The sequence below is a fragment of the Petaurus breviceps genome, unplaced genomic scaffold (genome assembly GCF_028583685.1).
Source record: "Petaurus breviceps papuanus isolate PSGF00001 unplaced genomic scaffold, PetGlider_PUasm1.0 179, whole genome shotgun sequence".
In the NCBI taxonomy this organism is placed as follows: domain Eukaryota; kingdom Metazoa; phylum Chordata; class Mammalia; order Diprotodontia; family Petauridae; genus Petaurus; species Petaurus breviceps.
In genome coordinates this window covers 5,694,346-5,707,304 of record NW_027185779.1, presented here as the reverse complement: position 1 = coordinate 5,707,304, position 12,959 = coordinate 5,694,346, and the positions used below count along the sequence as shown (strand labels likewise).

Below are 12,959 nucleotides of genomic sequence, written 5' to 3'. Positions count from 1 at the left end.
CCTGTCCCTTCAATCCTTCTTTCTCATTGATCCTCAAGTAGCTTTCCTTATGCATCACTTTAATCACATGTAATGATATCAGACCCACAGATTATTTTAAGTATGAATTATAAATATTATCAATATAAATCACTACATTAAAATTCTTACTTACATTTGAGTATAATGACAAAATGCTAAACAAAATAGCCATAATGCTGTGACCATGCAATAATGACTGAATGTAGCCTGAGCACTGGAGGGGAATGGGGGGGAGAAGAGAGGAGAGGAGAGGAGACGAAAGGAGAGGAGAGGAGAGGAGACGAAAGGAGAGGAGAGGAGAGGAGACGAGAGGAGACGAGAGGAGAAAGACAGACAAAGAAGAGAGAAGATACAGAGGTGGGGGAGGGAGGAGAGAAAGAGAAAAAATCTCCTGTGTTTGAGTTGAAAAGGACAAGTGACTATAAAATGAGAGTAGTCAACCCCCAACTGTGAAATAAAAATAGAAAAAGGGTCATTAGGCGCAGAGCTGTCATCTGTAGCCCTCTTCAGCATGCCTGAGCAGGGGATGGGGAACAAGCACAGAAAATGAATGGGTCCCGCCTCCAAGCACCAAAGGGCATCACAACTGCCTTTTGATCCAGACTGTACATTTTGGGGCAGGAAAGCCGTCTCCAAGTGCTGGTTTGGCTGTGAATAAGTGGAGAACACTTATGGTGAGCAGTGTGGTATTTGTTAGTTTGTATTTGTTCCCAAGGTCAGAGAGTTAAATAATTCTGATCTCCTCCCTCCAAAAAACGTGGCAAATCTCTATTTGAAGCTATTCTTTCTTTTTAATGTAAGCTTCTCCTTCCACATGCCCTGCTTGTGGTTTTCTTTCCGCTTCAGTTACTCAGTCATTTTCACACACAAGCATCTAGACAGACTTTCTTCCACGCTTTGATGCATTTGGGGCTCTCATAACACGACTTTATGATGTGTAAGTGTAATATTGAATATTGTCTCTAAGAAAGGGAAAAAAAAACCTGCACTCTGAAAATGGACAGATGTTTTTGAGCGGGTAATGAATAACATCTTTCTCCAGCTTTCCTGACAGATGAGACTGAAAACAAACATACAACTATACATACATTATACTCATTTCAAATAAGTAACATGACTTGCCACTTCCAAAAAAAGAAAGAAAAAGGTTGGAGGTGATCAGGAAACACATTTTCTCTCTTTGCTACAAACAGCACCCAAATTCCCCTTTTAAAGACTGATACTATTTCTACTATCCCAGGTCAGCAATGGCCTGAGTAACTATTCCTGTTTCTGGGGTGTTTGATTACGTTTGAACATTAATGAGGTATTTGTAAGAGTGGATTTAGTCTGGGTGGCTAGGTGGAGCGGTGAGGAGTGGTTAGGTGGAGCAGTGAATAGAGCACTGGCCCTGGAGTAAGGAGGACCCGAGTTCAAATTTGGCTTCAGACACTTAACACTTACTAACTGTGTGACCTTGGGCAAGTTGCTTAATCCCAATTGCCCTGCCTTCCCCCCTCCAAAAAAAAAAAAACCAAAAAAAAAAAGTGAACTTAGTTAGGATTTTAGGAAAAAGGAAACAATTATCCAGTCATATATTAATCTGGAATAAAAGCTAAAAAATTTGGTTTTACAAATAACACAACATAAAAAGAACTTATAATTCAATTCAATTGAATAAGAATTTTATCTTCCACCAGCTAGTAACAAGCAGAATTCTGGGTACTCAGAATACAAAACAAAATCAAATTAATCCCTGCCTGCAAAGAACTTTCTGCTGCTTGCTTTTTGTATTTCATATACTTTCTCAAACTTGACAGAATTGTTCACAAATAATATTTAAATGCTTCCCTTCACTCTAGCCCTCCCAATCTCCTTTATTTTAAATTCTATCTTATCCCCCAATATGTGAGCTAAATCCACATACTCCAAGAAATCTTCCCTCCTCCCTCCCACCTGGAAGTGATCGATCTCACCTATGAATGCTCATAACACTCTATACCACTCATATTTTTGCACGCGACTTTGTATCATGGTTGTTTGTATACAATTTATGTCCTACATCCCCTATTTTATTAGATTACAAATTCTTTGAAGATAGGAATTATGTCTTATTCACCTGACCTTGCCCATGATAGCACTCAGAAATGTTTGCTGAATTAAGTTGAATTACCACTTTATATTTACTTATACATATATCTCATCTTCCCTCCTAGACTGTAAGCTTATTACAGATCATAGAAGCCTGCTGAATCCCACCCCTCACATTTTATAAATGAGGAAACTGAGAGTGACTTCCCAGAGTCACATGACTAATGTGTCTGGAGAAAGACTGGAACCCAGATGTTCCTGGTTCTTAAATTCAGTGTCCTATCGACTGTACAACTATTTGCTCTGCTTCTCCTAGTGTCTATAAATATCTGTTAAATGAATAAATGGACAGTGATAACTTTCTTCATAAGCCTCTGAAACTTGCTTATCTTTTATAAGGCTCCTTAGAGGATCAACTTTTCTTCTCTCTCTTTCCTTTGCCTAACACCTATGGAGCTGTGATGTTGTAAAAGGATCTCAGATGTTTCTAAAAGAGGAAGCACCAGAAGCTATAGGAAGACGTCAACAGCCATAGCCCAGGCAGAAGACCAAGGTGAGATTTCATTACCTCAGAAGTAGGGCTTTAAAGAATAGCTGCCTGATCTTTTAACTAAGCAAGTCAAATGGAAAAGAGGATGTTTGGGATAAGCTCAGATCCATTTAGAATACTCATTCCTTGCACACTCTTACACACATCCCCATATACACTTGTTTAATCTCTCCACCTCTGATCCTAGTATCCTCATGTTGGTGACCCATATCTCCTGACCTTGGACACCAATGTGCTACATGGTGAAAATCTACCTTTAGCCTTCTCCTTTTTGTATGCCCCACCCCTCACTAACACTGAACCTCAAAGAGGGAACCCAACCTAAATCACTGGGCAATTTGTCCCTGGTCCCACTATTAGGATCAGAGGAAACAGAAGTTTGGCAACAAGTCAGATATAACCTTTGAACTCAGAAGACTCTGACCAATAAACTCCTAGCTACTGAAGATACTTATGTTTGAAAACATGAGATAATAGTGATCTCATATAACTCTTTTCTCTTCTTATTTCTTTCTCTTCTTATTCACTTCTTTTTCTCTATTGCTTTTCACTTATTCAGGTTCAACAAATATTGAATAAGTGTCTGTATGAAACACATTGATACAAACATATATAGGGTAAGGGTCTTATATCCAAATATATAGGAAATTAAAACAAAATAAAACCGAGAGCCATTTCTCCATGATCAAAGAGCATGATCAAACAGTTTTCAAAAGAACTGTGAATGATTAATAACCATATAAAAAGATTGTTCAAAATCAAGAAATGCAAATCAAAATAACTCAGGTTTTATCTTCCATTTAGAAATTTAGGAAAGATGATAAGAAATGATAACAGTACTTCAAGGAAGGGCTATGTGAAGACAGATACACTGTTGATGAAGTCATGAAATTGTCCAACAATTCAGGGAACAATTTGGAATTATGGAAAGAGAGTAACTAAAATATCCATAGCCTTTTACCAGAGATTCCACTGCTAGGTATATAGCCCAAGGAAGCCAATGACAAAAAGAAAGATCTCTTATACATCAAACTATTCATAACACTTTTTGTGGTATCAAAAAACTAGAGATAAAAAAAATGACCATTGACTGGTAAACTGCTTAGGAAATTGTGGTACATGACTATAATGGAACATGCTATTTTGATGAATTCAGAGAAGCAAAAGAAAATATTCACAAACGGATGCAAAGTGAAGTTGCTTACCAAAAAGATAATGTACACAGTGGTTATAAGAATATAAATGGAAGAAAAATTGAAACTAAATAATATTCAATTGTAATGAAATAACCAAATTTGGTCCCAAGGAAAAAATGAGGAAATTTACCTCACTACCTTCAATTGCAATGATTGAGAACTATGAATATGGAATGTCATATATGTTGGACACAGTAGATATGATAACTTTTGCAAAAAAATTACTTTTTTTCTTTTTTAAAAATCTTTTTACAAGGGATAACTCACTGGGCAGAGTAAATATGATATAAGTAAACAGAATATAATGTGATACAAAAAAACCCCAAAAATTATCAATTAAGCCAACTTAAATCACAAAGAACATCAATAAAAATAAAGTATTTAAGTTTTTTTTAAAAAATGATAGAATGCTTTAGCTCTTTCCTCCATAGGTTCCCCCTAGGAACATCAGAATTGTGTCTTATGCAGGGGTGGGCTGGTAACTATGTAACAAGCTCACTAGGGGAAAAATGTAAGTAGGGTACAGTATTAACATTTTCTCCATGACTTTCTTAAATCCAATCAACAAAACAACCAAATGAAATAAGCAGAACAAGGAGAACTATACACAGCAATGGTAATGTAAAAGGGAAGAATAACAACAAAATATTACTGACTGCTGTAAAATCGTAATGACCAAGCTGAGCCCAAGGGAAGAGTTAAAAGAAGATGGCTTACTCCATTTCTTTGCAGGTTAGAAGAGGAGCACTGAATATGTTGTCAAACTTTTTCAGTAGCTTAGTTTTGCTCTCTTCTTGACTCTTTGTTATAAAGGTTGGATCCCTGGGAGAGGAGAGGAGAAAAATAGAGTGAGATTAAAAAGATGTATTAAGAATATACCATGTACCAGTCACTGCTATGCAATGAGAAATATGAGGGGTATGAAAATATCAATAAGAACTGATTTTTAAAACCGTATACTTAAATCACTGCTTACAGTTTGACTGACAGTTAAGAAACAATTTCTGTGACTGAAATTTGTGTTGCCTATGTCAGGTAAAGAACAAACAGCAGATGGGTGAATTTGTGTGGCATCAAATTCTCTGTAGCAATGCATATGCTGAATGCAAAAGCTGAGATTTTTGTGTGTGTTTAACTCATTTTCTTTCTTACTAATCCATCAAAACATCTAATAACTTTTAGAAAAATTGATACCAAAATGACAAAATTCCACTTTAAAAAGTCAGCAAAAGGAAAACTTGGGGTTTTTTTTCTTTGTAACAACAACTGACCCATATTGCCCAGATGGAGTTTCTTTCCTTGTTCACCTCATAAATTTTGTGTAATGTACACAGCTTTCCCACTCTAGATGAACACTGGTAAACATTATAATGAGAACTTTAACTTGTGCATTTCATAGTCTTGAAACCTCAGATGCAGCAATAGGAAAGGTTTTTGCCCTGAATACATATATCCCCATAATTGTGAGGCAGGCTCAGTAGTTGTTCTCAGCACATGTTTTGTTGTTGGTTTTTTGTTCTCTCTCTCTCTTTTTTTTCGAATTTCTAAGAGAAACTAATGAGTTTCCAGAAGTCGTCTGAATGCTTTGGGGCTGAATGTGATTTAAACCCGGCAGTAAAAGAAAAAGAAGACAGGGAAGGTAGTTGGTTAATTGACCTTTATTGTGCCTTCTGGTTCATTTAGAAATGGAAATTAAATTAACATGATAATTCAGTCCTACTGTGTTAAGGCTGCTATAAACCCATTAAATTTTATGGCCATTGATTTAGCATTTTTTTCTATTAACTGGGCTTAATTTTCAAAATTGTCATGCAGGTTCTGAAAAGTGGTTCACTCACTCTGGTTCCTGCAAGTTACCAACATGGAGCTTTCTTTTAATGGGACTAAGGATCATTCAAGCACACAGGGCCTAACCACCCTTAAGTGCCTGCATTCATTTTGAAACTGACTCTTTGGAAAGCCTGGGTGACAGAAAAGGAGAATACAGGGATGTGGAGGGTCAGTGAAATGACCTAGAGAAGCATATGGCTCATCAAAGGTCGAATGCTAAACCCAATGGAAAGGAAAGCTGCAGTTATACTTTTGTGAATATCTCAGCATTTAGCTTTTGAAAAGTCCTTCTTAATGTAATGTTGTAAGATTTTTTTTTAGAAAAGAAAAACATCTTTCTAACAAACAAGCAAAGACAGGCAAAACATATCCACACCAGGCTATGTCAAAAAATGTATGTCTCTGAACCTCCTGTCCATCACCTCTGCCAGGAGGTGTATAACAATGCTTCATCTCAAGTATTCTGGAGACATAGCTGGTCATGAAATGATCGATATTCTTAGGTCATTCAAAGTTGTGCTTTTCAATGTTTCTGTCCTTGTATAAAACATTCTCTTGACTCTGCTCAATTCACATCATACTGCTAAGATTCCCTGAAATAATATCGTGTTATTTCTTATGGCATCATAACATCCCATGACATTTATGTATCACAATGACTTCAGCTATTTCTCCAATGTCAAAGAAATTAAAATCAATCTAAGAGAGGAAAACCCTCAGAGTTTCTGGCCAAAACAGAAATAATTGCTATTTACATTTACTCTGAGCCAATCAGGGCTCAAACAATGACCACTAAGTGGGGACTGGACTGAGACCTACTGTTGACCATCAATAAGAGCCAGAGTGAATTGGGTTTAAGGCATGGTTCTTAAGAAAGAAATTCAGCCTGTATACCCCCAAGATATCTTGAGACGTTTCTATAATCAAAATTTATATTCCTTTGGGCATGATACCTTATATCTCCTCATATACACCCAATAATGAGAAATAATATAGCTCCTTAAAATTGCTCAAATTTATCTTCTTGGGTTTATCTGGATTCATGTTCGAATTTTATACTTTCTACTCTTTTCATCAGGAAAGCTGGAAAGCTTTCTTTTCCATTAAGGGTCCATTCTTTTCCTTATAGAGACTTCGAATCAACTTCAGAGGGTAAGTTCTTCCATATTCAAGCTGGAAAGATGAATAAATTATAGAAAACAATAACCAGTACGAAATGTTATTGCAAATCTATTGTTGTTCAGTTGGGATCACTTCATGATCCCATGAACCACACACAGCATACTAATGCTTTCTGTGGGGATTTTTTTGGCAAAGATACTGGAGTGGTCTGCCACTTGTAAGCCAAAGACTTTTATCTTTTGAGATATGATGTTCTAAGATCTCTTCTCAAACAGTAAAATCTGCCAGATCTTGACTATAGCTCCCTGATACTTGAACTGCTTTTTTCTGGATGTTTGCATTATTTTTATTTCACATGGAAGCTCTGGGTTTTGACTGTGACATTCCTCAGACTTTTGTTTTGGGGTTCCTTTCAGTAAGTAATAGATTTTTTAAAATTAATTTCATTTATCTTATTCTGAACTTGAGAAATAAAACAAGCATTTCTGTAACATAGTAAGTAGAATAGAAAAAAATATCATACATGTAACTGCAAATTATGTATAATATACTATTCTTATATAATAGTTATTGTGTGATTTTCTTTTTTTTCTTCCCTCCTACCCCATTGCCCTAAAGATGGCTACCATTAGACACAAATTATTTATATATATATATATATGTATATATATACACATATATATAAATGCATATATACACATATATATAAATGCGTATATACCCACACACATATACATGTGTATGTATGTGTGTATAATATGTAAAACCATTCTATACATATTTCTTTGTATGATTCTAGAGTCTTCTATCTTTACTTTCTATCTTAACATAGTACCAGCACATAATAGGAACTCAATAATGCTTCTTGACTTATTGACTTTACCCTCTAGTTCTTAAACATCTTCATTGTTTTCATTCATGATTTCTTGAAAAAGGTTCTAGGCTTCTTTTGTTCTTTATCACAGTTTTCAGGGAATCTAGTGATTCTTAAATTATTACTCACTAGCCTATAAACAAGTCAGTTGTTTTCTTTATGTCATATATTTTTATCCAGGTTTTCAATCTTTTTATTTTATTCTATTTTTTTATTGTTTCATGGAGTCATTGATTTCTGTTTGGTCTATTATAGTTTTTAGAGATTCTGTTTCTTGGGTAAGATATTTTCTCTTCTAAGCTATTTATTCTCTTTCCAATTCTTTTCTCCAGAACTTTTGTTGATTTTTTTTTAATCTCCTGCTAGGTATTCAGGTCTCCTTATGTAAAATCCTTTTTTTACCCTTTAAATCTTTGGTTGAATGTATTGTGGATTTGTTGTCTACTTTTCAAGGATCTCTAGATTTGCAACAGGAGGCAGCTGTTGGTTCAGTGGATAGAGACCTTGACCTGGAGTTAGGAAGACCTGAGTTCAAATCTGACCCCAAACACTTACTAACCCAGTGACCCCAGACAAGTCACTTCTATTTGCTTTAATCCACTGACAAAGGAAATGGTAAACCACTCCAGTATCTTTGCCAAAAAAAAACCCATGGACAGCGCTGGCATGCTATGGTGTACAGGGTCACAAAGAGTCAGACACTAGTGAAGAACAACAGATTCTCAATAATGTTTAATAATGGTTATTGTTTTCTGTGTGTGTGTGTGTGTTTATTCTATTTTTTTTTAAAGAAACATTGACTAGCTAAAAAAAAGTTGGGAACTACAGGAGTAGTATCATTTATATGTGATCATTTTATCAGTCAATTTTGCTTATTGCCTTGCATGGATATTTCAAAATTTTATTGATGCCTCTTCTTTTCATACCAAAGTCATTCTATTGAATTCTCCCTTATAATAACCCCAAACCAACTGACATTTGACAGTATGTGTAACATCTTACTGCTATAGACCTCTACCTAGGAAGAGAGGGAAGTACATTTGTTCTCAGTGACCAATTTTGGTCATTCCAATTCATCTAAGTTAGCAGCCCCTTACTGCAATTCTCATTTAGTTTTTGTCATCATTGTGTATACTCTCATTCTGTTAATTTCTTTGTATTAATTCATACTGGTCTTCCCACGTTCCTCTACATTCATCCTATTCATTATTTTGTAGGGCAATATAGTAAGTGTATATTTTCACATGAGTTTTCAAAGAGTTTTGCAAGAATTCCCTCAGTAAGCCTCATAATATTCCTGAGATGTTGCATGACAACTATTCTTTCCACTATTCTACAATTGAAGAAAGTGATATATGAAGAAGTTAAGTTGTATGCCCTATGCAAGCCCCATAACCAGTAATGTTTATATTTGCCAACAGTTCCCTAGTCTATTTTATACACCTAAGTAAGTACCAAAGGATCTTACTTCCTTCCCCAATGATGTTAAAGTTTTATTTCCAGTATTTTAAATGGCATCATAAATTTAAAATAACTCAGCTATAGAGATGTCTGAATCATGTTCAAAACTACAGCTAGTCTGTTTAATATTTACATAGTTATCATGGTTGTGTTTATGTGCACACCTTGCTTTTAATCCCCTTACTTTAATATTTGACTATCACAATTAAGGGCCCTCAGAAGAGACTGTGGTTGTTCAGCCCTGTCCTACTCTTCATGAAGTCTATGGGGTTTTGTTTACAAGAAGAGACTGTAAGCATATACTATTAGAAAAGCACATAAATAACTTAACTTCCTTCTGAGCTTGCTAAATCGAGTTTCTTTTATTATTGTTTTAGGTCAGCTTTCCACAACAAGAATGTGTATTTGAGTATTTTGGTATTTTTTTCCAATTTAACAAAGGTCCAGACATGAGCCTTGCCATATGTTAGAAGTAAAATTTTTAAAAGGGAAGTAAGGAGAGAAGTATTTTAACTTCCTGAAATATAAAGTAGAGGAAGTTGGGAGCAAGAAGGTATGGCCCTAGGGATAATCCTGAAGTGTTAGGGAGTTTTTTTTTTTTAAGTTTTTATTAATTATTTAATTTATTAATTTGTTTCCTTTTAAATTTTATTTTTTTTTAATTAAGCAATTGGGGTTAAGTAACTTGCTCAAGGTTACACGGCCAGTTATTTCTGGGTGTAGGGAGTTGTTTTTCATAGCTGAATGTTAGCAACTGTTTAACAACTGACTCTCTGAAATTGTATCTATATGTATGTATGTATACATATGCATGTATATATATGTGTGTGTGCATACACACATATATACACACGTGGGTATATGTATGTATGTATATGAGACACGAGTTCAATCTGCATTTATTAGCATTTTCTCTACAATTTTCTTGAGTCTGGACAATCAACAAAACAATAAATCAAGCCCTCATCTGTAGCAATTGCCTATATCTGAGCTATAAATGCTCACATTGGAAATTTAACAACTGACTCTTCCCAAGCTGGTTGGAGATGACTTCAGGATGTACCTCACAAGCTCCTGCAGGTGTGCTTCCCCTCAAGATTATCAGTTAAGACAATAAGCCTTAAGTAGCTTTTGTAAAAGGGTATTTACTAAGGTGGCACAGTAAAAACAATTGGTACAAATGTCCTCTCCCTTTCCCTCCCCCTGAAGTCTGATACTCTCCCATAAGTACATGCAGAGTCTAGGGGAAAGTGGGTTCAAGTTTACCGAGGACATGTGGTAACAGGGTAATTCCCAATTCCCACTAGCTAGAAATCTTTTTCCCCCCTTTACAAGGTTCTCAAGAAGTTTGCTTACACCTGGTATATAGCTGCTTTGCTGGACTCCTTGTAAAGTTGTGTATCTGCATCCAGTCTATATTTAATCTCCATATGCAGACACTGATGCCACACTGCTGTCCTAGGGGATGATGCTAGAATGCTGATGAAAAGATGGAACGTTCAAATTCCTCTAGAGCCTTTGAAGTTCTTAAGGTCCTCCTCCACCCAATGTGGGGAACTGGGAAGAGAAGGAAAGAAAGAGATCCATAAGGAAACTGAAATGCTTCCCTTCCTCCAAGGCACTTTTCAGGGGAGTTGTCTGAAATATTCCCCTTATGTGCTGTTCACGAAAATCCAAATCCCTGTAAGAGGTTTGAAAAACGTGGGTTCTGAACTGGTCTTCCATTTGAAAGCAGGTCCACAAAGTGTGACTAAGTTTCCTCAGCCAATCAGAACACTCTTCATTCTTCACCTCAATGTCACTCTACTCCAGTTCATTCAAAAACTTAAAGTCATTGATTGATTGGCTGATTGAGACTTGTTCTCATCTGGTTAAGGTATCTTGGTATCTTATCACTTTCTTTAAGTGGTATGGAGTGACTTAATTGATTTGCTCAATAAATACTGCCCTTACACTGTTTTTCTCCCACCCACCCATTTTTCACATTTTCTACTCTCCACAAATCTTTAATAGTGTGTTTGATAAAGTCCATAGTTCCAAATCCTGGCCAGATTTTCAGTGACTTGGAAAGGTTCTGCATTGTCCTTTTTGAATACCTTTCCTGGTGCTTTATAATAAGACTATCTTGTGAAAATATATGTGGCACAATTTAAAACCAAATCTAGAAATTATACTTCCAAAGATATGGTCTTACAATGAAGTGCACTAATTCCATTTTACACAGTTCTAGTTGTTCTAATGTCCAATATTTTATTGTTTTCAAAGAGGGCTTCCCCCAGTTCTAGTATTTTAGTGCCTATCGTAGTACCTGGTGCATAGTAGGCAATTAATAAATATTTGATTAGTATTATTGATTATCTCCATTAATGGAGTGGGGAAAAATGAATAATAGCCTTTCTCCATTCTTCTCCACAGTAAAACATTCACTTGCTTATTCAAAAGTTCCATCAATTGGGCTGGCTAGGTGGCTCAGTGAATAGAGCACTGGCCCTGGAGTCAGGAGGACCTGAGTTCAAATCCGACCTCAGACACTTAACACAAAAACTAGCCATGTGACCTTGGGCAAGTCACTTAACCCCAATTCCAATTGCCCTCCAAAAAAAAAGTTCCATCAATATCAGTTGAAGCAGTACAGAGAACAGTAGACTGGGAGTCAGGGATAATAATGATGGGGGTACAGGCCCAAGCTGAATTCTTCACCCTTTACCCCAAAGGAATTTGGGTCCCATTTGTTTGAGGGGAGAATGATGGTGTATAGGTTCTAGGAACCCCCTTGAACTCTCTTTGAATCTTCTCACTAGATCTGGCATTCCCCTGAGGCCATAAGCCTTCCATTATCACTAGGACTGAAATTTGGTTTCCTTTAACCTAGCCTAGCCCTTCATTGTCTGTTACCTCTGGCTGCCCACCCCGGATCCCATCAAAACCCCTTCTCTTTGTTCATGGAGCCTGACCTCAGTCCCATCAAGTTCCTCCTTAGACTCCTCCTCAAGATGCTCCCTAAACCCCTCCTCTAGTCACTCCAGACTACTAAACCACCCCTAGATCCCTTCCAGTCTTTCGGTATATAAGATACATCTAACCTCCATGAAGGAGCTCAGATTCAATCTAGCTGAGATTCAGTCTGGCCCTCTTGTCAATACAAGCTTACAAATGCTCAGGCTTCTTAAGAGTCTAACCAATAAGGTGAATCGTTAATAAACGTTGCTTTACTTTGACTGAGAAGAGGCTTGAGTTGAATTCATTTGACAGGACCCAGCATGTTGGTATTTTGGGGTCTTGGGCACCCCTAAACCCCAACATTTGAAACCTCAACAATAATAATAATAAATTGCCAGCATTTTATGCAGTGCTTTAAGATTTGCAAAGCACTTTATATATGCTATGTTGTTTGATCTTCACAATATCCCTGGTAGGTATGTGCTATTCTTACCTCTATTTTAGAAACTGAAGCTAAGAAGTTAAGTTGAAGAGGTTACCTACTAAGAGGGTTAGGGTTGCTCTGGAGACCCCAAAATACCAACATTCCAATGAATTCAACTAAAGTCTTCTCAGCCAAAGAAAAGTAAAGTTTATTAAAAGTTTTCTTGTATTGGACACAGGATAAGTCTGTGCTAGGTCATTCTGTGCCGCTCTCACCATTCTATGGTGCTCTCACTAACATGGAGACAAGATGGGGTCTTATATACAGAAGGTTGTGAGAGGAATCTAAAGGTGGTCTAGAGGAGGAGTTTGGGGAGGATCTTCAGGAGGAGTTAATGAGATAAATGAGTGATTAAGGGTGGGAAGATGCTGGAGGCTGCCTGGAGACTACAGACAATGGTGTAGGCCAGTT

General features: G+C 36.5%; 1 long non-coding RNA gene across 2 annotated transcripts in view; it reads right to left on the bottom strand.

The window, feature by feature from the left end:
* Window positions 1-12,959, bottom strand: part of LOC138160122 (uncharacterized) — a 380,488-nt gene that overhangs the window by 136,657 nt on the left and 230,872 nt on the right. For both annotated transcript variants that reach the window (XR_011168079.1, XR_011168078.1), the window contains 2 exons: window positions 10,481-10,681; window positions 4,555-4,659 (listed from right to left, as the gene is read on the bottom strand). This is a non-coding gene — a long non-coding RNA (uncharacterized lncRNA). The remainder of the gene's footprint in view (window positions 1-4,554; window positions 4,660-10,480; window positions 10,682-12,959) is intronic.